General features: G+C 37.2%; 1 protein-coding gene across 11 annotated transcripts in view; it reads right to left on the reverse strand.

The window, feature by feature from the left end:
* The window catches only part of LINGO2 (leucine rich repeat and Ig domain containing 2), a 1134307-nt gene that overhangs the window by 280868 nt on the left and 826041 nt on the right, over positions 1-27398 (reverse strand). The gene's annotated exons all lie outside the window — the stretch shown is intronic.

Genomic DNA, 27398 nt, shown 5'->3' on the forward strand with positions numbered 1-27398 from the left:
TTGATTACACCAATAAATAATGATTATGTTAATCGTCTCAGGTCACCTAGGTGGCTCCATCAGTTAAGCGTCTGCCTTTAGCTCAGATCATGATCCCAGGGTCCTGGGATTGAGCTCTATGTCAGGCTACCTGCTCAGCATCGAGTCTGTTTCTCTCTCTACCTCTGAAGACTCCCATGCTTGTGCTCTCCTGTTCTCTCTCTTTCTCTCTCAATTAAATAAAAAAATATTTTAAAAACTGTCTCAAAGGGTGAATGTCTGTATAATCACATTTACAAAGACCACATCCAGTATTCAGAATGGATTAAATGGTAACTTTTTAATAATCTTATTTATTTACTTGAGAGAGAGAGAGAGAGAACCAGCATGAATGGACAAGGGGAGAGTCGTGGGAGAGGGAGAAGTAGACTCCCCACTGAGCAGGGAGCCCAATGTAGGGCTCAATCCCAGGACCCTGGGATCATGACCTCAGCTGGAGGCAGCCACTTAACCAACTGACCGACCCAGGCACCCTCAATGATAGCTTTTAATATTTTTTTTTCACTTGGGAATATAGTAATTTCATTTTTAAAAAATATTTAATTATTTTATTTATTTGAGATGTGGGGGGCATGCACAGGGGAAGTGGGAGGAGGAGAGAATCTCAAGTAGACTCCATGCAGAATGCAGATCCTGAGGTGGGGCTGGATCTCGGGACCCTGAGATTATGACCTGAGCTGACACCAAGAGTTGGGTACTTAACCAACTAAGCCACACAGGCACCCGGGAACACAGTAGTTTCTAAAATGGGAATTATATTTGTTCACAATGGCAAGCATAATAAGGGGAGTTCTCTCTATTATGTAAAAATAAAGACTAACGGAATTAAAAACTATCTGAATTAGAAGAGATTTTAAAATCTTCTAGGCAAAGATAAATTCCATTTTACCACTCCCCCTCCCCCCCCCCGCTCCCAGCCATGCTTAAATCCTATCAGGACTACTAACATCACAAGTTACTATGAAAGCTCATGGCATTTTCATTGTACTTATGATAATATTTCAATCATTACCTCTATCCTGGGATTTGGATTCAATGGAACTTTCCTCTGCTACATAAAAGATTTGCATCCACAAAATCTGACAATAGTCGAATCTGGAAAAAAAAATCTGGACACAGTCCTTTCTCTGTTCCTAATAACACTCCTTTAGGTTTCAAATTTTTTTAATCGGGCTGAAGAGTTGCCTTTTATTCCCTACAAAGTGAAAAACATACCTAGAGAAAAAATAACCTGCCTTAAAATCAGATGACAGCATGTTACTCAAGCAAAGGACCATGCAATTGCCTAGCAATGGTAATTATAGATTGCAATATAGAAATTAATATTTGCTAAGCAATGGGAAATTTCATATGTTAAGCTGTCATAACAGGTTTTATTATTAGAATATGTTGTAGTTTAATGGGCAAACTTTGGACTTGGTGTTAAAAGGTCAAAAATTAATTTTATAATTGGCAACCATCTTGCTTGTGATTACAGACAAGGCACTTAATTACTTTGCTCCATCATCTGTTGAAATACAAACACTCAGATTTTTAAAGGGCAATTTGAATTATATATAAAATAAACCCACTTATGTTAAGATACCAAGCAAAAATTAGAAAACAAAATATCCACCTGCACAACACCTGGGTAAGATCTTACTTTCAGAATTATTGAATCTTCTGAGCCAGCTTTTTTTCTCCCCTTTTCCTTAAATGGAAGCAATAATAATACTTTACCTCTTGGAGCTATTATGAAGAATAACTCATGTAAGATAATGCTTATAAATCATTAAGCAAAGTACTTGATACCAAATAATAGTGAATATTAAATGATTATTGATTTATTATTTAATAATATGATTAATTATTTAATAATATGATTATTATTTCTTACTTAAAATGCCCTACAAAGGATGAAAATTTTTCTAATGTTGAGGATGACTGTCAAGATAAACCAAGGGTTCTGATTACATTTCTACTGTGAAGTAAAAAAAAAAAGAAAAGAAAAAAGAAAAAAATAATCCATGAAATTGTTCTTGAAATAAAAGTATCAGGATACAAATGATTCATCAGAATATATGAAGTTTATATTCACATAAGAGTCTTTTCAATTGATATTGAGCAGCATGGGTTTTCTCTAAAGTCTCATTTTTTTCTGTGACCTCCTAAAAGATCTTCCAAATAGTAGCACTACTTTGAAATGTTATTGTGAAAACCATAAATAATGTAGGCCCCTAGAAAAAATAAAAAGGGTTACCTGTCTATTCTGATGAGGGCTACTAAATGACTATAAAAGTATCAGTACATAAAATATTATATATTTCAATAAGAAAAACAATAACCCTAAAACACATTTACAAATATACTATAGATTCATAAAGGCAAATAGAATTTGAAAAGCCACACAGTATGAACATTTATTTAAGGCTTGCATCATTTCTGGAACATTCATTCTTGACAGCTAGTCATTCAGGCCGTGTTTATATACTATTAGTAACTGGAAACTTACCACTTTCCAAATCATCTCATATTGAAGTTAGGCAATAGGAGTGCTATGGGAAAGGCACAGGTTTTTGGTGTAGGACACATTGGATTTATATTCTGGCTCAGCTGTGCATAATGAGCATGCTTAGTAAAAAAAATAGTGGCTAAGTCTTAGACTCCTCACGTGTAATATATGGGTGATGGTCTCTACCTCTGATAGCTTTCTGAGCTAACTTGGTTAGGCCATTTGTTTAATTAATCATGAAGCCAGGTATTGCTGTGAAGGTGTCTTGCGGATGCAGCTAACATCTATAGCCACTTGTCTTTTAAATAGATTGCCCTCAATAATGTGGGTGGTTCTCATCAAATGGTTGGAAGGCCTTAAAAACAGATTTCTTGAGGAAGAAGCTGTGCCTAAAGACTGCAGCTTCAATTCCTGTTGAGTTTCCAGCCTAGCCTACCCTACTGGTTTTGAACTGGTCTGATCCCATTATTTATCATTTCTCTCTCTCTTTCTTTTGTGTTCGATAGATAGATAGATGTTAGATAGATAGATGTTTTAAAATTCTCTAGGCAAAGATAAATTCCATCTTACTTTTTTTCCCATCAGGAATGATATCACAAGTTTCCAGGATAGCTCACAGATTTCTATTGTGTTCACTATATTTGAGCCACTACTATCATTACCATATATTATATAGAAATACATTATATAATACATTGTATATGATATATAAATTATAGATATAATTTTATATAATGTATAAAAATAGGATATATAATATATATATAATATAATATCTTATTGGCTTTATCTCTCTGGAGAACACAGATTGACAGACTACCTCATAGGAATGCATCTTCTGAGGATAAAAAGGCATTCAATAAATCTGACTCCTCATGGCCCTTTTCCAAACATTATCTGAAGACTTTTCCTGTAGCCTCTCCTGTCAGTCAAAGTTCTAAGAGTAAATGCTATACTGGAACTGGTACCGACACTATAAATAATATGACTGGGGCCATCAACAAGTTCAGTATGGGCTATAGATTAAAGTATCACTTTTAATTCATTCACTGTGCTTCTGTAAGAGAATATTCTTGTTTTTAGGAAATATGCACTTAAGTCATTAAAGGGTACAGAGCTATGACATGTACGCAACCTACTCTTAAATGGTTCTAGAAAAATATGTAAAGACTAGAGAATTATAAAACAAAGTTAAAACATTACCAATTGTTGATTCTGGGCAAAGAAGACAGAATTCTCTGTTACCATTCTTTCAACTTTTCTGTGTGTTTAAGATTATTTTTGACATAAAAAGCTTACAAAAGAGGCAAAGTAAGTAAATGACATTGATGGACACAGACCAAAGCCTTGATTTTTTTTTTAAGACTTTACTTATTTATTTAATTTAGAGAGGGGTGGAGGGGATGGAGTGGGGTGGGGAGAGGGAGAAGCAGACTCCCTGTTGAGCAGGAAGCCAGATGCCACCTCTATCCCAGGGAACCTGAAGGGAAGGCAGAGGCTGAATCAACCCAACCGCTCAGGCACCCCCAAAGTGTTGGTCTTATTAGCACCTTTCTCAGAACACCTGAACAGCTTTGTTGTTGCTGGAAGTACCCTTTGGTGAAGCTTCAAGGCTTTAGCCTGTCAGACTTACTGATAATCCTGTTCCTTACAAACCGACTGAACCCAGAGTCACATTCTAATTGGGAAGAGAGGGTTGGCATTTGAGGTGATCAGAACCCAGCTTGAAGATGCACAAACATTCAGTCATTCTATCACTGGCTTGTATTTTCATGTGACTGATTTAGTAGTAGTTTTAAAACCAGATGCAGTTTAATAACATTTAAACTTAGTTTATTTTTTCTTCAGCAGGCTCACGATTTATGTATCATTTCAAAATGCCTCCTGAGTTTGAGCTTGTAAAAGCTTCTTCTTGAGTGAAATGCACCAAGATAAGTCAACAGGCCCCATTTGATAAAACACCCAAGAAAACCATTGACTATGGGGGCATAGTAAGGAGATTGTCACACATTACTTGAACAGTAAAATGTTTCACAGAGAATTAGAATTAGAATCAAAGGGTTACTACAAAAATGTTACAACTTCCAGATCAGTCTTCTTGCCATTTTGTCTGATGCAACTAATTATGACCCACCAATTGAAAGAAAAGGCCATGCAGATCCTGCCGTTTTTAGAGTGAACCTGACCTTCCAGATTGCTCTCAAAACAGCTTTATAGAAAATGTACATTTGGTAAGATGGCCTACAATTTCAAGTCCGACTAATATACAATGACATGAATTTGCCTTTTCTCTTCTCTACCTCGGAGTTCTCATTGCATTTACATCTGTGGATTCTCTCTTCCCCTTTTATGCTATCTGGATATATGTGACCTCTTGATGTACAGGCAATCTAACCAGAAAATCAAAACTCAATCAGGTTCAGCTCCCTGCTTGCTGCCTCTTCAGAAACTACAAGAACTTAGATAAGAATGTCTGTCACTACCTATGAGCCTTCTCTTGACTCAGTCATTCCTGTCCCTTGGGCCCTGAGTAAGTTCTAACCATTATTCCTGCCCACCTCAAAGCAGCACATATATTGTCATTCCACACTGCAGGACAGCCATGAAACTCAGAAAGTAATGAATTAACTGTGCCCCTCTGCACATCCATCTGGGACAAACCTATCAGTAGAGTACAGAGGAGACATTAAAGAACTCATTATCCTCAGAGTGCAGAGAGGAAGAATGGGTTCTTCTAGATTCAAGATGGTGCAGAGTTCTATTGATGTAACGTGGGCAAGACAAGACCTTCATAACCATACCTTTTCTGCTATAGCAAAGTTGCAGACTGTCTCAGTTTTTATTTCAGAGTGAAGATGCTTCAGACATCTCTGTTCTTTTTTATTTTTGCTGTTCTTGATGAAACATTTAAATCTATTAGTGTACCAACATTTGTCTCCCTTCAAATCTTCCTCACGTTTCACCTAATCAATCCTACACCTGGCTGCCTAATTCATCTTCCCTCATTTTATTCCTTTGCTTACAAAATAAATAAAACCCCCAAACCTTCACACCCAAAATGAATTTCAAAATTTCAGACTCTCTTATCTAGCCTTTAAGGTTCTCAAAATTTGCTATGACCATCCTTCCAATAACTTACTTTCTGACCTCTCACACTGACTCTCCACACCACGCTAGACAAACTGTTTCATACATTGTCCTCTAAATGCACCTTGTGCACCTCTACCTGGGGGCCTCTGCTGGCGATCTCTAGCCTGCAGTGTCATCTTAACTCCCACCTTCCAAGGTCTAGTTTCCATGTTTTCTCTTTATGCACCCTTCCTGATTACCTCAGACATAAACTTTTCTTATTCTGTATTTCCTAAGTAGTTCCCAACTGGCTACATAATCCATCCTCTCATGGTAGACTTCAGGAGGTCTCCATTTCCTTCCAGCACATGGAGTCTAACACAGTGTCCAAGAGCAGAGGCTATAGACTCAGAGAACACAAGTTCAATTCCTGGCTCCTCCATTTGCTGACTTAGGATCTGAGCACGTTACTTGTTAATTTTTCTGAGCCTCAATTTTCTCATTCAAAATGGGAATTTAGGGCAGCCCCGGTGGCGCAGCGGTTTAGCGCCACCTGCAGCCTGCGGTGTGATCCTGGAGACCCAGGATGGAGTCCCACCTCCGGCTCACTGCATGGAGCCCGCTTCTCCCTCTGCCTGTATCTCTGCTTCTCTCTCTCTCTCTCTCTCTGAATGAATGAATGAATGAATGAATGAATGAATAAACAAATAAATAAATAAATAAATAAAATTTTAAAAAATGAGAATTTAAAAAGGTACCCATTTTATAGACAAGAACTAAATGTGTTGACATTATAAAAAGCACTTAGACTACTGCCTTACAACATAGTGTCTACCATGTATCTGCCAATATTAGTGTTATTTCTGCACATCCCCTACATACATACAAATGCAATTGTACTTTACATATAGTCATTCTAAAAATATAGGTCAGACAAGTATCATACAAGTCCAGGCAGCTTTTGAAGATGTGCTCTTGATTTTCTACAGTAATTCCTCACATGCACTGACAAAAACTGATTTTTAAGAGGAGGGTTAAACACTTCCTTGGCTAATGATAAATAAAATTATAAACTAAATTGTAAAAAAAATCTGTGAAGTTATCTGAGGTAAGGAATGAAGCATCTTATACGATATATATTCACAGTCATGCAGGAAAACTTGGTGACATAAAACCCTAGAACAGAGTTTGCATGAGTAAAGCTATGAGCTAAGAAGATAAAATATCACCTTGTAGGTTTGCAGGCTATTATATTTATTGAGCTGGGTGATTTCATAAGAAAGTCAATGTGCAGGAAACCAGGGGTCCTAGTTTTTATTCCTGATTTACCAGTGAGTCCATTTTGAGTATAAGAAGATTCTCCATGTAGCCTAAAATAAAACCATGATGATATTTTTTCCAAGGCATTTTTCTGATTTATAATATAATGTATATCAAATTGACAAAAGGCTATCAAGTTAAATCACATTATTATACTTTAAATCAGTTGCCTTTACCAAAAGAAAAGCATATCAGGTCAGGATTACATAACCACTAAACACACAGTTTTCCACCTGTCAAAGTGGAATTACAATACACTCTTTAGACATTATACTTCAATATCTGGAAAATCATTTGGCACTGATTACTACATTCTCTAGCTATGCATCATTTACATGGAGGGATAATTTGGAACCTATGGTTTGGTGTACAAGTCCTGAGTGATTTTCTTCACTTACCTGTCTCATCTCAGCTATTTACTTTCTCATCCACAGCCCCATGTAGTGGGCACAGGAGTACTGGCACTTCCCAGAGTGCACTCTGTTTTTCCCAGCCCCTCTATCTCTGCACATGTGTCACCTCTTTTCCGCGTCCTGTCATGGCTAACTCCTGCAAATCCTTTAAATTAGAATTCTGATGTCACCATTTTCTCCTTTCTAGATTTTTCTGAGCAAGGTTAAACATGTCCATCTCTTGTGTTTCTGTGGTGCCATGATCACACCTCTATTTTTCTACTATTACAATTACTAGTTCACATCTACTACTTGATTTAACTGTAGGTCGCCAGAGGACTGCGATGTGGATCAATTCATCTCTTGGTCTAATGTGTCCAGGACATAGCAGTCTTCAATAAATACTATTTCAATGAATGCAAAGGTGATTTTCTCACTTTCTCAATGGAACATAAAGCTTTCTATCCTTTTAATCTCCTACAGATTCAATATATCTTACTTTTACATAAACCAAATGTTTTAATTTTCATTTAAAATGTCATGTTTGTCACAGACATCCATTTATACTTTTCAGAAAACTTTCTTATTTCATTCCAAATTCTCCCCCCAGTTACTTAAGGGTTTTATGGACAAAGTGGTTGCTCTAACGTTTAATATTATGATCTTATGTTTGATGGCGAAGTAAGTTTTCTGAATTTCAGAGCCGTCTTTTTTTTTTTTTATCAATAATCCCTCCCCCGTGTCCACCCAATAATCCCAAAGTATTCATATATGCACACAGTCCACTGTGCTGGAGCATTTCCTCTTCCCCAATTTCATTCGTGTAGCCGTTCATTGATCCAATCACCAATCCATCCATGCAGCTGACAACGACTATTATGCACTTATCATCTGTCGGGATCTCAGCTCAGGGCTGGAGATCCAAGGATTAAAAAGACTTGCCCTCACAGAGCACACAGTCCACAGAAGACAGGCAGGCCAAATAACCACCACAACAAAAGAGAACACAATGAGTTAAGTCCTACTAGAGAACAGTGCAAAGGACAAAGGATGAAATGTAGGAAAGCAGGGACTCTCTGATAGTTTGTAAAGAAAGATTTGAAAACTTCAAATGCCATACCTCTAAGGATCGGAAGACACCCTGGTGTCACCCAAGATCATCCGCTCCACTGACTTTAGCAAAGGAACAGGAACCACATTCTAACCTCTCCACGGAATCTCTCAGTTGTTCTCCATTATCGTCAGGAAGCACTTTATGTGAAACCCACAGAGCCCTTTCCCCCTTCAGCTAGCCTTCAGGGTGATGAAAACATGGGAGCTGAGCCTATCAGTGCTTGTATCAAGCAGCTGAAAAAGTTGTAGCCCATGAGTCATGGCTCTTTTCATGTGTTTCCAGATCTGTGGGAGGAGAGGCCTTTGGCTGGCAGCACTGGCAATCTAGCACCTATGATCATCACTGGGAGAAAGAAAGACGCTGGAGTCACCAGGAGAGCTACATAATCCTCCCACCTCCCTAAAGTGTGCATATCCCCAATGCCACCACCAGACCATGCCTCAAAATAGTGTGAGAGCCCAAACCCACATTTTCAAAAAAAGGGACAAATAAATTAAGCTTCTGCCACCCACCTCCCTTATGTGCAGCTAAGGAAAATCAAATGAAATAAACAAGCAAATTAGCAGCTGGTAGGTGAGCTTCAGATCACACATATGTTTTGAAGGCTCTGCCAAAGGGTTCTTCCTGAATTGGATTTGTTCTGCTGGGAAGATAATAATTAGTAACCATACCAGTAATATTAATGCCTAACATCTATTGTAAGCTTACTGTGTACCAGATATCATGCTTACAATTTATGTGCATATTCTATTTAATTGTTAGAAACCTCACAAGATACAACTATCACCCAGACTTTACAGATGAGGAGTTTAAGGCTCAGAAGGGCCTAACCCATTTACCAAGATTGACATGTGCAGTAGGTAGCTGAGCAGATTCGATGCTCTTTAATGCCTTAATCCTGTTGCTTGTAAACAATATACTTTCCTAAAAATGAAGGAAAATATATTAAGGTAGGATCATTAAAGCATGGAAGTTGTTCACTATCATCAGTTATTAAGCAACTTATTCATGGGATATTTTTGCAATTTAGCAACAAAGTCCTCTTGACATAGAGTCATTTCCCCCTTGCTCTGTATTTGTAAGATGTAGTCAAAAATACTTAGGACTTTGGAGTTGATTAATCATAGAGAGAAAAATAATTTTTCCCTATTGTTCCTACGTTTGTTTAGGTCATGTTTTAGTCAAATGACTACCCTTATATACACACATTTGCAAATGCCATTTATCCACTAAGAAATTAGTTTTATATTATTATTAGCATAATCTAGAAAGAATTTTCCACATTTAGAGGGAAACAAATATTCTCAGTGTCTAATCTACAGTCTAAAGAGTTCTCAATAGAGAAAAATATAGCTCTTTAAATAATTAAGAAGTGAGAAACTGGGTATCTTTCACTTAAGAGTTACTATTCTTCCTCAGAGATAACATAGAATCTGTAAATGGCATATCCACAAGATAGTAAAGACACTTGTATGGAAGGTGATTTAAACAGCTTTAACCACTTTTAATTAAAATTAGAAATCTACCAGGAACCAGCCTCCTAAGGAGATCACAGTGGTTTCAGGTGGGCTAATAAATGGACCCAGAAAAAGCCTCGGCTGTGGTACTCTGAATGGTGAAGAAGAAAGGAAGTAAAACATGGCTGACCTATTTTGATACTGTCAGTATCTGGGGCAGCTGGAGAGAAGAGAGGGATCTCCAACAAAGCCCTGAAGACTTCTAACTCAGGGTGCACTTCAGCCAGCATCATCAGCATGACCTGTGAGTTCTTCAGAAAGTAGGGCAACAGGCCTAGAATTCTGATTAGAATCTGCATTTTAACATAACACCAGATGACTTCCAAGCACACTGATGTGTGAGAAACATCACTCCAAACACCTGCCATGTGCAGCAAGGGTCAATTGCCAATTGAGAACACAGCAGTCAAGTATGAACTTTCCTGCAACCTTCTCCCTATCTCTCCATATCAACAAATATCAGAGTATGGTCTAGGAGCTCTCTAGTTTGCTTCACACATGGCCCTCATTCTTCTCTATTAAGTGGCCAAGCTTATTTCTGCTTCCGGCCCTCTGTGGTTGCCGCAACCTTCCTCTGACCCTGTGAGGTCATATGGCTGTTTCTCTATCAATTGTCAGCTTTCGACTTGAATATCTCCACCTTGGAGAGCCAGACAAGGGATGACTCCCTTCCACGTTTCCCTGAATTATCTTTAGGCATTCATTTTACAATCCCTGAAGATATCTTATTTGCACATTTTCTATAAAAGAACAAAAACAGCCTTTAACAATGGCTTCTCTTTCTTTGTTAACCCCTTTCCCTCATTTCCCGACTTCCTCTGCCCTTGAACCTTGACTAACAAAGAGCAAAATTTATAAGAACAGCTTTCAAAAGAACTGTTCAAGCAGTTTTTTGGATGGTCATGCAACAATCATGCTCTGTGACAGAAACCACCTCCAACCATTCCAACATCAAGGATTAGAGCAGATGTAGATGAACTGCTATCTGAGCCAACCACAGGGACAAGCACCCCTCTCTTCTCCTTACCCTGTAAAATCCCAACCTGGCTTCCACTTGGAGAGTTACCTGGTTTTTAGGTGCTTCTGATGCACACTGGCTGATTAAAGATTTTAACCTCTTTTGGAGTCACTTGAATTAGTTTCTTTTGACATCATTCATTTTATGCCTCACTCTACTAGAATGTAAGCTTCATATAGTCCTTATCATTAGGGTCCACCTTCCTGGTTCCCCACCATCACTAGAATTTAGAATAATGCCTCCCAAGTGGTAGGTGCTTAACAAATAATTTGTGCGCTGACTTTTAGTTTAAAAGAAAAACTGCCTTGTTCCTATGCAGTTGGTTCTTGCTTATCATGTGAGCTATCACATTCCCCTTGCTCCTCGGAAAAGACCATTATTCCATACCCCTCAGTTAGCTAGCTCTTGAATGCAACCCTGTTTATACTGGTTTTATGGCCTTAAGTATCATCTAATCCTGTCAGCAGAAAAATCATAGTGGTCCTTTTGTATGGAAAAATGAAACAGAGCTAGAATTTACACTTGAAAAAGGGAGCCACAAAAACCATCCATAATCTTCCATTCAGAGACAGTGGTCACTTAGTGTTTTGGTAACCAAGCCCCTAATCATGAATGAGCACTACTCCAGAAGCTCTCAAAGACCTCGGAGCCCAGGAAAGTAGTAAAGGACTACACAAAAAATTCCAAGCTACCAACCAGAGGAAGGAGGGCCCTGGGTTGAATTTTGCCATATTGTGTCCATTTTGCTTTGCTCCTTACTATTTCATTTAACTAAGTCCTTCTACATAAGAGGAGGTTAGGGTTACTATGACTTTGGGTAAGCCAGGGTTCCACTGGTCCAGGAAGAAGAGGGAAACACCTAAATGAGTGGTTCCTGGCATTGCTATTTAGAAAGTAAGTCTGACAGAAGCTCTGTGATCTTCCAACATGACAATGCTTAGAATTATAGGCCACTTAGCAAATGTGCCAGGCATAGTTATTATCCTGCTCCCTGGAGAGCAAGGCAAAAAGGGAACTCCATTTTCCTCCAGATCCACAGATAAGCCCCATCTGATGCCAAGCAAACCAACCATGGGCCAGACTTGAGCTATGGAGAATAGTTAAGAAACTATTCTATCAATGGGAGAACTGGATATATTTGAGAGTTACAATAAAATGGAGTTCCAGTTAATATTTACTGTAGATGATGGTATATATGAATATATTTTTAGAATTAATGCTATTGTATTACCTCAGTGACCAACACATAAATTAGTTCTAATCACAAATATCAAAATAATGTTTACAAGACACTACTTTATTTTCAGCCATTCTCGTCTCTGTTCCACTGCTGCACCTCATGAAAATCTCCATTGTATCATCCTCAGGCCCATTTGTAAGAGTACATTTGAAAGAGTAACTAAGGTCCCTTTTATGAGGATATTTTTTTCTTCTGGAAATTTGCAAATGCATGACTAATGTTTGGGTTACACTGACATCCAGATATATTTGATAGCACATTCTAATTTTTTTTACCGAGTTCATAAATAACTTAGAAAACTTCTCCCATTATAAATTAGAAGAAAATCACAGGCACAATGCTATCTGATGTGTGCATATTGAAGATTTTTCTTCACTTGCCTCTTAAAATCGGATTTATCTCCCAATTATTTCAAACTTTCAAGACAAATTCACACACAATTGTATTAAAATGCAATTTCTTTGTAGGCTGTTTTTGCTAGGTCAAATAAATTCATTCATTAAGAATAAGTGTGATTAAATAAGCTTTACATGAAACAGTAGGAAGTGGTTGCAGAGTAGCTTGCTCCCTCTGCAAAAGGGTGTTACCCTTCTATAACACCCAACGTGGTATGGTTGCTGTTTTGCTCTAACCAGCTTCAAGATTTTCCAGTTACTGCTATTATCTTCCCTCATGGTGGGGATTCTACTCCCCACAGTAGCTCATGCCCTCGGTGAGTCTCAAATATATTCAAAATATATTCACAGCAGTTCTAATAGGGTCCTGGAAACTAATTAAGCTAGTTGCTCAGGGGTCTTTAGAGTAGGTACATAGTTCCTCCTCATACAGCTGTAGAGAAAGCCTTTATTGATTTCCTGTCATTGTGGGTACCTTCATCTCTAGACCCCAAGTCATGTCTATTTCAAGTTCAGAATGCTGGTCTTGTGTCCTCTGAAGTCCATTTTGTAGGTAGAGCATGTCAAGCCTAATCCGTCCACCCCCATGCTGGCCCTCTGTAACTTCAGTCTCCTGTGTCTTCAACACTTCTTGTGCCTGCCTCATCTTCCTTTACAAGATCTATTTCCTTTCTCCCAAATGATCTCCTTTAATACATAAACTCCACCCCTAAGACACTGAGGGCATATGAGTGTGTCCTTTGTTAAAGTACCAGTAGCACACATTATCTCCCATAGCATTAACACACCAAGATGAACCACTCAAGTCAGATTCATCACAAAGCACTGAAATAAAAAAATAAACATTAAAAATTCAAAGCCTGTGACTTCAAAAAACATCAGGTACAGCGAATATCATTAAAAGAATGGATTTCAAGAAGTGAGAGACCCACCATTCATGTTTTTTTTTTTTTCTTTTTATAGCATGGCATCTCCACTGTTTTATTTGAGGAAATAGAACAGGGTGGGAAAAATTCAAGGCTGCCCTGATGCTAGACCACAAATACTTTTTCTATGACTTGGCTGTCTTCATTTTAGTACCACCTCTCTGCTACCTTCATCTCTCCTTGTAGATCTAGATCCTGCCTCATGAAGCTTTCTCAGATTGCACTGTGGCTCAGTCAACCCATCTTTCTCTAAATACTTGTTATGTATGTAACATGCCATTTGCTCATATCCTCTGTTGGGTCTTGCCCAGGTATTTTGAGATATCACCAAAGGGAGTCAATGTGGATTCAAAAATATGCCTAGTCACTACTGTACTCTTCTATTGCTTTTTCTTTCTTTGTCAGTAATACTGATATTTAGTTAGTTACTGCTCTTTCACTGAGAACTAATGCCTCTGCATGACACCTGGGATGCTTCCAGACCCAACTTGTTTGAGTATCATATTAGCCAGAGTTTAGCTGCACCCTCCCTTTCCCCAAACCAGACACTATTCTTGAAGCAAAGTGGGAAGCAGTGCCTCCATTCCTTTTTGTTATCTCTATTAAAGGATACAAACTTTGTATACATAATCTTATAGATGTAAGGGCAATATCTCATGAATATTAATATTTTACACAGGAATTTCAGTTCTATGTCACAGCTCTTTATTTCTCTCTAAAATTGTCATATGAGTCAGTCATGAGCGGAAATGCTATGTTGGGGACAAATTCAGCCACCTCATCACATCACTCTGCTCCTCTGATGACTAAGCCTGATCAGGTCAAGTTTGTCTACCAATTCTCTTCATTTAGATTGTTTCTTCCTGGAGCCACCATGCCCTGACCCCAATCCCCCCCTCCCGCCCCCAACCCTGCCCAGTCTTCAGCTCTGGCAGCTGCCCAAGAAAGTCAGGTTTCCCCAAATAGGAATTTCCTGAATGGACGTAGCTTAGACATAATCTTAGAACACACTATATTCATATCATTTATGGTGCTCATTTTACTCTAAATCATTTACTACTTCAAGTGGTAATTTAGTCTTATATATTTTTGTCTTATCTCTGCATCTAGATTGTAAATTCTATTAGGACTATGAAGGAAGTATCACAAGCTCTGAGAAGCAAAGCACTATGTTATGACATAGTAGATAGTAATAAATATCTTCTTTTTTTAAAATTTATTCATGATAGTTACAGAGAGAGAGAGAGAGGCAGAGACATAGGCAGAGAGAAGCAGGCTCCATGCACCAGGAGCCCGATGTGGGATTCGATCCCGGGTCTCCAGGATCGCGCCCTGGGCCAAAGGCAGGCGCCAAACCACTGCACCACCCAGGGATCCCCTAATAAATATCTTCTGAATGATTTTGGGGTGGTGTTGAATGGAGTCATAAACAGAATTTCAGAAGATGTGGATGAAAGGCAAAGAATGGGCATCTGAAGATGATATGAAAACAGTGTGCAGAAAGCTCTCCTTAATTCAGCAAACATATATTGGGGAGCTACTAAATGTTCATCACTTCATTAGGCACTAGACTATAATGTAAATAGGATATGCCAGTGCCACAAGGAGATCTCAGTATAAAAAGGCAGTATGTGAACTGGTGCAGCCACTCTGGAAAACTGTGTGGAGGTTCCTCAAACAGTTAAAAATATACCTGCCCTACGACCCAGCAATTGCACTGTTGGGGATTTACCCCAAAGATACAAATGCAATGAAACGCCGGGACACCTGCACCCCAATGTTTCTAGCAGCAATGGCCACTATAGCCAAACTGTGGAAGGAGCCTCGGTGTCCAACGAAAGATGAATGGATAAAGAAGATGTGGTTTATGTATACAATGGAATATTACTCAGCTATTAGAAATGACAAATACCCACCATTTGCTTCAACGTGGATGGAACTGGACGGTATTATGCTGAGTGAAGTAAGTCAGTCGGAGAAGGACAAACATTATATGTTCTCATTCATTTGGGGAATATAAATAATAGTGAAAGGGAAAATAAGGGAAGGGAGAAGAAATGTGTGGGAAATATCAGAAAGGGAGACAGAACGTAAAGACTGCTAACTCTGGGAAACGAACTAGGGGTGGTAGAAGGGGAGGAGGGCGGGGGGTGGGAGTGAATGGGTGACGGGCACTGGGTATTATTCTGTATGTTAGTAAATTGAACACCAATAAAAAAAATGAAAAAAAAAAAAAGGCAGTATGTTCAAAGGCATATTTTTTTGCCTTAAAGACTATAACAAATATAAACTTAGGAAAATATGGGAACATAAAACCCAAGACAAGAAAGTATGGGAAACATAAAACCCATTTAACAAGAATGTTAAAGGTTGTGAATTTCATTTCTTACAAATAAACATGGTGCTACTGGTGAAGTTATTAGATCATCATCTTCTGTGATTTCCTTTTTATATAGCTACTACTTACAAGATTGTTTCAATTAAGACAACACCCCTTTGCAGAAGTGGAAATTTCAGAGTAGAGGTAAGACACCTGGAAGTTCCTACGATACCAGGGTAATCTGAATGGTTGGTAATGCTTTGGGGGCAAAGCATTTATGTATCCAGTAATAAATATATTCGGTGTTCTCCATTTCACAAAAAAATGAAAGAACTGGATTGTTCTCCCTGTAAGCAACGCTAAATGGGTAAATGCAACATGCTGGTCTAGTGCCCAGTTTTCTGTAGTGATTTTTCTATTTGATTAACTGCAAAATGTATATTTTTCCTGAAAGCCACTTGGCCAGTGCTTAATTCTTCCCTGGGATAGTCAGACATTGACACGACTCACATTGGACTATTAAAATCCAGTAATTAATTTGTTATATAACAACAACCCTAGCATTTATTTCCTTTTATCTTTCATAACATAGGAGAAACAATATAACATTTATTATAATTATTTAAGATGGTCCTTTTTTAAGAATTTCATTCAAATACAAAAACATCTGATCTGACCTCCAAACTCTGATAAGTATCTGCCTTCATTTCTTTTTAAACAGGAGTTACTGAAAAAAAAGGTAAGGAGAATGTGGATACATGGGCAGAACAGGGGGAAATTTACAAATATCTAGAATATACTAGAAATGTCACTCTTTGCCAGTAGGAAGATAATTTTATTTTAAAGCACTAGAATTAGAGTGTATAATTTGGAAATACTGGCAAGGAATTTTATTTCTGATGCTTTACACGTAATATTCAAATTTGAATTTTCAGTCGAATTGATTTCTAAAGTAAATTCATTAATTCACTTATTCATAAATACATATCATGGGGCTGCTAAATATCAGGCTTTTTTTCTTTTTAATTCATTCATTTACATCACCTCCATTTGTCAGGGTCTATTTTAAGGGTGAGGATTGCCACAATAGGAAAGAATCAGTGCCCAGCCTTAAGATGTTTATAGTCTGATTGGAAAGGGAAATAGAGATGTGGACACCAGCTAATACAGAGGGAAGTGAAATCACAAATAACAGAGTGTTACTAATTGAATTATACTATCCTAAGGCAGATCTGGCAGGTATTTACATTCACTTCTATACATCTGGCATTACTTGATTCTGATTTGTAACAGATTTATCTCTAGGCTTCAATTGTAAATGCCTCCCTGGCATATTCAAACTTTAGCTACTGGGTGTCTGTATTTGGAAGATTCCCGTTTGAACCTGTGACTATTTCCAAATTAGAAACAAGATGCCTTGTGAAAAAAGGCAAACTGAATTTGCTATTGATCTTTATAATTCAAGCATTTGAGGAACTTCACTGTCCAGCCGCAGAGTTCCACTTAAATCATGCCCATGATTAAATCTCACAAAGCATGCCAGATACAGAGGCCAGGCACACACTCGCCTGGGTGGAATATGATTAGGCTTGGCAACTAGAAAGGTACTTAATGCAATTACCTTCTAATTCATTAGAGAACACAGTTTGAAACAGTCAAGTTATTTCCAAGATGTGAGTCTCTTTAGTAGTAAAGACTTATTATAATATAATATTATATATTATATTATTAATATTATTAATAATATTAATATTAATATAATATTAATTATATTATTAATATATTATTAATTATATTAATATATTATATTATATATAATATTATAATATTATTATATTAATTGACTAGAATGAGTTATGGGATATATCTCACAAGGGTGAGACAACTATACCTCCTGAGTGAATGATATGCAGAATTTAGGACAAATGAGATTAAACTATAATTTACCATTCTTTTCAGGACAGTTTTTTTTTTTTTTTTTGGAAGTTCTCCAAATCATGTCTTTTAGAAGGTTCTGGCTTGATTAAGAATTCTATTTGATGAAAGATCAGATGGAAAATAAACCCCTACCTATTCTGCTGATGAAGCATGTTTTCATTCTGCTATATGTTCATCCAGGAAACAGAACATTATTTTTCAATAAAATTATTATGTTAGCTTAAACATATACTATAATAACTGCTCTCTCTTGGCTTATATCTGTTCTGATTTGATAAATGAATTGGTATCAACTATATCCAAGAGATGTTCAGAAGTAGGGTCAGAAACTTTCTACAGGAGGATATTTACTGAGCTTTAAGAGCCTAGCTGAATTCCAGTAACACAGACTCATGAAAAGGTATTTAAACTCTTAAAACTTTTCTATCAGTATTAGTTTCCAATGTACCTTGAGTTGCTCATATAAATTATATCATTTTTATGAAATCACATTTTTGAGTCACATTTCAATACCATCTGCAATATTACCAGTGATCCAGAGAAAATTATTTTTTAAAAATTTTATTTATTTATTCACGAGAGACAACAGAGAGAGAGGCAGAGATATAGGCAGAGGAAGCAGGCTCCCCGCAGGGAGCCTGTTGTGGGACTTGATTCCCTGATCCTGGGATCACACCCTGAGCAGGCAGGCAGACATTCAACTGCTGAGCCACCCAGGCATCCTGAACTTTGTTTTTAATCCTGATAATTTATGTCATGTTTGGCAGCCCACAACATTTTTACTAAACATTCTAGAACTCACTGTTCTTTTCCACCATCCCATAATGGCACTTGAGCTAAGTAAAGGCCAAGACGGATACAGTTTGCTTTCTAGTCATCAAAACTGACAAATAATTATGTGACTTAGTCGTAATATAATTGAGAAGAAAAGGCATATGTTCATTTATACATGCCAGCTCTGTGAGATACAGTCATTCCGGGAAAAGAGGAATAAGTTAGAATCAATCTCTGCCTTTGAGGACTCATGTTCTAGTAAGACAAACAGATGTGGTAGAGGTATGTTCAAGGAGTCAAGTACAATCCAGAGCCAGATATAAATGAGAGGGGACAGCAAACATCTCACTAACAATGAGGCCAGATAAAGTGCATGCATATGAGGGTGTCTCAAGATATAAAAAGAGGTACATATGATACATTAAGAAATAAGTGTTTTATCCTCAAGGTATGGGAATGACATGTTGAGATTTGCTCTCAGCTGTAGGTTTGAATGGGTGGAAGACAAAGTCAAAGAGAGGAAACATTAAAAGACTAATGTGGCAAAGCATTTTTAAAAGCAAAGACAATTCTTATTCTCTCTTTGGGGCTTAGCTCTGGATCCACCTCCTTCATAAAGCTTCCCCAAGGCCTCCAGCCCATCAAGACTTTTTCTTCCTCTGAATCTCTGGTGTTTCTGTCATCTACCCAAGTTCCTGCCTGGCACTTTTTTAATAACTGTGCTTCTCTCTTTTTTAATAACTGTGTTGCTTGGCATTGGCCTCATAAACTCCTTGAGGGTAAAGTTGATATTTAAGAGTCGTGCATGTCTTTAATCTATGTGGAAGTGAAAGCAGACAGAAGCGGGTGGAAACTCTTTCCTGTGGTCCAGTGCCCCTGCAAAAAAGACTACACAAAAGTCTCCTGATGATGGTGCTAATGAGGTAGCCTAACACGAACTGGCTTTGGCTTCATGATTAGGGCTGCATTTTGAATGTGTAAAATGTAGTCTGTGTATAGAATTCTCCTACCAAGAATGTGAAAGTGAGGTTATCCTCTGAAAAGTAATTCGCTGGTAAAAGGAGCACTACCTATAGGAGTTGCTTAAAACTACAATATCTCTCTGCTTAAAAACAGGGAGGTAGAGAAGTGTCCAGACTTCGCTGGAAGGAAAAAGAAAGTTATAACTTCATTGATATTAGTAACATATCTAGAGGAGGGATACTACTGGAGGTGATGGTATGTTTGGATTGAAATACAGGGAAACCCAAAGGGGGAAAAATGTTAGCATGCTCATAGGTTGGGGAGGAGAGAAAAAAGATGGGAGAGTATGTGTCTATGGGGCAGGGGAAGGGGAGAGCTGAAAGAAGAAGAGGAAGAGGAGAGGAAAAGGAAGGAGGGAGAAGAAAAAAAGAAAAGGAGAAGGAGGAAGGAGATGAAAAAAAGAAAAAAAAAAACAGGATAAAAGAGAATGAGAATGTACCTGGCCAAAGCCCATGTTCTTAACACCACAGCTGTAATCTCTCAGAAAAGATGGCTCAAAATCATTTCCATTTCTCTGACCAACAATCTTCTACTTATTCTGGGAGTGACAACTGCACCAGGCAAAACCTAAACTCTTTCTTTTTGAGCCAGTCCTTATCATAAATTTCGACACCAGCAAAATGAAATTGGCCACAAAACCCTTTGTACATGGAACATACACCCCCAGACCAGTGTTCCACAGAATTCAGGCTGGAAAATGATCTGTTAAATTACTCAGGCACTCTCTGTTAGGGAAAAGAAATGCTATGTAGATGAAAAACAATATATTACTCGAATGATTTTTAATTTGGTCATTTATGTAAGTGTTCAATAAGTTATGGGTATATAAATTTGTATACAATATTTATGTCAAGAATTATATGTGAAGTTGGTATGTAAGTTTTCTTTTCTTTGTCAAAAAGGGAAAACCCGTTTGTTAATTGACATCATCGGCAGCAAACATTTGTTGGGACTTAGGGCCTATCATAACACTAGCAGTAATGGGCCCTTCAGACAAAGAAATACCTTTGCCTCTTAAGCCACTTTCAAATTCATGGAAAAGCAATATGCACACATCAGGCCCTGCATCAGGCTCCACACTCAGTGGGAGAAAATAACAAAATATTATAAAACATACAATAAAGTATAGAGCAAATTATACACATGTATACACATGTATAATGGCATAAGGATTGGAACGTTAGTCAACTAAAAAACAGGATAATAATAATATAATGGAAAACATAGGTTTTATAAAAAGGAGTTCTTAGGACAGAAATTTGCCTTCACACATTTAGATGTGTGAAGCCTGGAAAAGTGACTAACTTTCCTAAGTCCTGGTTTCTTCATCTTGAATATGTATAAAACTGTCTATATTTCATGGTTATTGATATAAAAGACCTATATTGATCCTGATGTTCAACTGAGGGTGGGTATCATTGTTATTTCATTCCTACTGTCATGCTGAACTCGATAGAAAGAGACATGGTATCTTCCTGTTCATATTGCTGCAAAAGAGACTTTGTAAAGATTGTTTTCAGTAGTACCTTGATTTCATGCTAAGTCTTCTCCTTAGAATAAATAAATCCCTTTTAATGAAATGTTCTCTGTGTTCACTGAGGGATTTTCCACCATTCAGGCCAAAACCACTGCACACGTTTTTAGCAAGTTGTTGAGCCCTGGCATGACTCTGCTTGACCGCCCCTTTAACCACACAGCCCACGGCTTCAGTACTACTTCCCACACCGCAGTGCTCCTTGGGACCCCTTTCCTTTCTACCAGCGGCTCCCTCTGCCCTTCACTCAGAGAAAAGGTGAGCTGCTGAGGGACAAAGAGCATCTTTCTGGTTCTGGCTTGTTGCAGAAATTCACAGTCCAATCCTAGAAAACCATGCACCAAAGCCTGGAATCCTTTATTCACCTCAGACTGATTCATTTTCCACACCCCCTCCCTCAGTTCTCTAGTCTTCTCCTTCCCTCACATTGCAGCTGATGATCTAGATCCTGCCTTTCAGTGACAAGACTGGAGCCACGGCAAACCAAGAGTCTACAAAGCAGAGGCCAGAAATTCCTGGAATTGTCTGATTTATCCCCATTCTTCTCTTCTATGGTTGTAGGTGTCAGGTTGTAAGATTCATCAGGACAGTTAATTTTTAAAGTATTATTTTACCCTGTTAAATGTAGTTTAATTCAAAATTTTCATTTCAAAATTAATAACATTCTTTCTTGTAAAATACATGTAACCAAAGGAAAGGTTAAAGGCATAATTACATATACTGCTTGATTAATGTCAGGGACCTCTAAAGACAATCTCTATGAGTGTATATTAAAGTAGTATTTCCAAATTAGAGAATTATGTCAACAAATCAGAATGATTTGTTTGCTACTGTAAGATAAATGTTAATGTTTCATTTAATGGATTTCAATGTGTTTTATGGATTCTAGGACTACTTTGGTATGAAAAACCATTCTGATCGTCTTGGGCTTTAAAGAAAATGCTATTCACCTCAATATTAAGACACCTAGCAATGTGTTTATAATATAACTAATAATTAATTGTTAAACAGGGCCCTGCCTTAGAGTTATAATATGGACCACAACTCCTAGACCTGCTATTACCCTAAGAATGAAGTTGTTGCTATAAAAAAAGGTTAGACCCAAGATCTCAAAGACCCTGAAGAAGAGAAATGATTATATAAGAAACTAATAATTATAACTAGCAGCACAACAACTAACACTTACTGAGTGCTTATGAGGCGTGTCAGGTATTCTGTTAAGCATTTTCCATCTCATTTACTTCTAGGGACCAAGGGTAAAATATTCTGAAATTCGACTGAAACAAATGAATGCCTGGGTAGAATTGCTACATCAATGGACCATTAATAATAACAAAAATAGGGACACCTGGGTGGCTCATTTGGTTGAGCTTCTAACTCTTAATTTCGGCTCAGGTCATGGTCTCGGGGTCTTGGGATCAGGCCCTGCATCAGGCTCCACACTCGGTGGGCAGTCTGCTTGGGATTCTCTCCCTTTGGCCCCACCCCCTCACTCTCACATTCTCACTCCCTCTCTCAAAAATGAATCTTTAAAAAAATAGTTACAATAATAATTATAGCAGTAACTTATATATTCTGCTGAATGTTTTATGTGTCTGCTCTCATTTAATCCTCACAATTGTACATGGGACAGCTAGTATGTTATCAGTTGGGAATCAACTGATGATCAGATGATAAATAACTTGCCCAAGATCACACACTTTGTAAGTGTCAGAGTTGGGATTCAAATCCAAGCCTTATTTAGAGTCAGTGCTTTCAAATGTTATAGGATATTTACAACCACAATTTTCTATATAACCTGCCTCTGAAATAAAAGGTTAGCTTGCTAGGGTGGTAGTATTCTAGTGACTTCTATCCAGAGAGGTCCACACCTAACAGCATGGAAAGACATAAAACCCTGCTTCTTTCTCCTAAGCATTTGAGATCTATAAAGATAAAAATTTAAAATTCGTGATCTTTTGTAAAAGAGAACCATAGTTTACTTATAAAGGTGACAAGACATTTGATAAAAGTTTTTTTCTCAATCCTTTGATATTAAATCCTCTATACCCCTAAAAACATTTTATCTATCATTATGTGATTTTAAAAAATCTGTTAGTAAATAATGGCAGTATCAGAAGCCATGAGAGAATAAGACATCCTTGATCTAATGTTGGACAAGAGAACCCAATGCCAATTGGGCTCACTAACAAGAGAGAGAAGTGTATTTTCTACAATTAACACAGAAGTTATAATTTTGATCTTGAAGCACAAGTTTTGATATTCATTTATTCATTCACTCATCAGATATATTAACTGAAAATGCACATGGCTCTGGAATTAAGCTCTTAGAGAAGAAAGACAAAGACCTTGGTCTCAAGAATATGACATTTAGTGAGTCATATCTACATTCCCTTAAGTATGCATATTTAGAAAGAAATTCTTGGATTTTTCCCAGACCATAGGAGAACTTCTCTGGAAATAGATGATTCAATCATACAAAATGTACTGAATCTGGTATACTACTGGAGAAGCTTACAACAATGGTAATTTTCAATAAAATAATTGGGGTGAAAGCCAGGCTGTGAGTTAGGAATTTCCCGTAGTAGAGGTGTGAACACACCCCAGCTCATTAGAGGATTGTGTCAAAGAGGTTGGGCTGATGTTCATTTTCATTCATCTTGTGTCTTCTTCCAGCACTCTTCCCCAGCTATTTTCCACGGCTTTACAGCATTCCCTATCATTTTGGTCAAATGTGCATTGTGATGGAAAGGACATGACACTTACAGCAGAATTACTTAATTAGGTTTAAGTAAGCAGGACATGCCAAGTAGGGTAGGTTTGCTTTCTAGCCATAAAAATATGCCTGCGATGCACGCTGCATTCCCAAGGAGAGAAACAGTGATTGATGTGATGATAAAACGATGAAGGGAAGGATAAAGCCTGAGAGGTAAAAGTCTCAAAAGGGAAATAAAATAGGGTAGCAGCTGCCCCCATCCTAATTGAAGCATAAATTTCAGGAATAGGATCTGAGGTTTAATTTCAAGCACATACTGGGAGAGAGTTTAGTGTGTGCGTGTGTGTGCCCGTGTGTGTGATGGAAAACATGTAAGTTAAAGTCTTCTTATCCTTTGTTTTCAAACCATTTCTAAAAAAAGGAAAAAGTTGTAAATGTAGAAGTTTATGGATTATTGCTGAGAGCTACTCCATTAGCCAGCATTTAACAGAGACTAACAGAATTAGTGATGAGCAACAACTGTTTCAGGACTGGTGACCTGCACTAAAAACAATACATTCCTGCACTCGTGGAACTGAATGTTAGGAGTTTATCATTTCTCTCTACACATACCTTCCTTGTCCCTACCACACTCCTTGCCAGGGTCATTTTCTTTAAGCACAGATTCGACGACATCACGTTCATATTTATAATGCTCAGCTCTGCATGCAGAGCTCTGCAGTCCAGCCCCTACCTACATGTTCCACCTCTTTCTGAATGCCTCCCTACTCTCCAGGGACAAGCTTTCCATTCTCCAAACGTAACATTTATTTTTATGTAGTGGTGGCTTTGCCATACTGTGCCCTGAGCTTTAGAATGTTGTCATACCTATTTTCCATCAATTAAAATTCTCATTTTTTTTAGCCGTGCTGCTGCAATGCCTCGTAAGCCTCAAAGTCGTTCTAATACTCCTAACGGTTTTAATAATGCTTCCTCTTAATTTATGGGGAATTCCGCTTGAATATATATCCTTAAATGTTTTACCTAAAGATGAGCTATTTTATACGTCACTTTCACTTTGTGAGATGATCTCAGGGCAGGGAGGGTAGGTTAATTTGTTTCTGGCCACTTAGTGCTTTACATGTGGTTGAAGAATGCTTGGAGAGCAAATAAATATGTAGCTTAAAAGTATTTAAGATTCATACTAAACTTTTTATGATGGAATCAGCGGCCTCACTAAGTTCTCAAGGTTCTTTTTCCGGGAGACATCAAAATAAGAATAGTTGCACAGGTAAAAATATCTATTGCTCTCTGCAGAAAGTAAGGGACACTTTGCATACACGGATGCTGCTATTTTTTCGTGAATTACCTTGGAGACTGCATGTCCCATGACATGGGGCATGCTATTATCAGAAGTACCTTAAAAAATCTCGCCTTTTATATTTTGTCTTTCTTGCTTAATATTACTTCTACCTACAAACATACAATAATGCAATCTGAGCTAGTCAAACCTTTGCTTTTAAAATGCTTTAAGAAAGAAAAATTGCTTTTAAGCTAAGGGGCAGTACAGATTTTTATGGCTTTGTTATAAACTTCTGAGTTGCAGAATTGGGAAGCCTTGACATTCTTAACTTTATGGAGAAGCTAACATGCATCGCTATAAAAAATGCAGTTGCCATTCTTACAACAGAGAACAAAAATGAATTTAAAACTAATATAAACTATAAAGCCATAATGTATAAATTTTCTGTTCATTTTTAAAGAGTTAACCTTTAACTGGGAAAATATATGAATTCACTGTCAAATCTTTTATGTTCCTAGGGCCCTTACATCATATGTTTTTATTCAGAACAGTGGAGTGTACTATCTCTGTACCTCCTAATCAACAGGATTCACCTCAAAAGACTGTCCAAAGAGAAAAGAAGTTGTTTCTTTATAATACTTGAATCAAAAGCCCTTGTATACTTTTCTATATTGATAACCTACACAGCTCAGAAAGATTAAGTATTCTAAAGAATAAAAATAATGATCTCACAGTACAGGAGAGCTCTTCCTTTGTGATAAGATAAATAAGTGCTAATAATGGCATTATCAAATGATTACCTTCAAAATAAATTTAATTTTATCTTTCTTTTGTCTTTTTCTTTTAAGTCTGATGTTTTAACATGCAATCCAATTTTGTTGAAAATGTAGAAGTAAACACAATTAGGATGATTATTTTGGACTCAGAGACTAAGACTTAAACATTTAAGAATATGTAAGTCTATCATGATGCATTCTTGCTGTAATTGTTTGCTTGATTCTAATGCTGCAAAGCATGAAAGTAGGTGGAGACATATTTTCCAGATGCATCCTGCATTTTGATATCCCTTTCATTTATAGACTAGCAGAATTTTTCCAAGTGTGGATAACCCACCTTGCTACTAAGCAGGCCAATTGTCCACAACTCAGTTCATCAATAAGGATTTCTGCTGTGAGTCTGGTGATCTATACTATTTTTAACAACATTTTACCCTCTTGATATCATCTTATAGACAGATAAGTAATGGGATTGGGAAGGGATATTTATCAAACTTTAAAGAATCAATTATTCTCAGTCACTTGAGAAGTTCTCTTTTATATCCAAATAATTATCTTAGGCTACAATTTATTGACTGAGTTCCATTTATGTTATTTTCAGAAAATAAGAAAGCTGTATTTATTTGTAAAAAGTTCAAGTGACTTAGAATAATCTCTGTCCTTTTTTCTCAGTGAATGAAGTTTACTTATATTTTCTGTTTCTATAATTGAACTTAAAGAAAATCTTGCTTTGGGGTGCATTAAATTCAAAGAAGGTGTGAAAGCTTTGATGGTCTTAAAGTCAGAGCCCAAGAATAACTTGTGGTTCTCCCAGCTAATTGTTGATAACGACATTATGTTATGGAGGAGGAAGACAGATAAACGAGAGAAATAAGAAGATCTGACCAAACCATGGGTCATAGTTGAGATGAGTTTTCAGAAATCAATAGATAAAAGTAGCAAAGAGAATACTTGAATGAAAGTACAACATTATAAATTCTAGGAGCCGCAGTAATAATGAAGTATCTCATTGTATCACCATTTTAAAGAATACTTAGGTGAACAGAAATTAAAGTGATAAATACTTACAAATAAATAAAAGGCAGAATAATGGTATTATTCTAAATTAGAGTAATCCTGAGGCATATTTATAAGATTATACACCATAAACTGATACATATATATCTATATTGTGTAAAAGACAGCTAGTTAATAGCAACACTTTCCCTATAGCATCTTCAAAAGTACAACTGCTTATCCCATTATAGTTCAGAGTAGTTTCTTAAGGAGGAAATGTCCTTAGCTTGCAATTTTTGGCTATTGCATTACCCTGTATCCATAGTATCTTGTGTCTGCTTTATGTGTATCTTAAAATAACTCCTCTCTCCTCTTGAGAAAAAATGGACTCAATTATTACTATATACATTCTCCTAAATTCAAGGGAGTAACATTCTACAACAACCTGTTCAGTGGACTTAGAAAATAAATAGAAAAGCTATGAATTATTCAGTACATCTTGGCAACACACTAAAGCC

Source organism: Canis lupus, chromosome 11, assembly GCF_003254725.2.
Source record: "Canis lupus dingo isolate Sandy chromosome 11, ASM325472v2, whole genome shotgun sequence".
NCBI classification, from domain to species: Eukaryota; Metazoa; Chordata; class Mammalia; order Carnivora; family Canidae; genus Canis; species Canis lupus.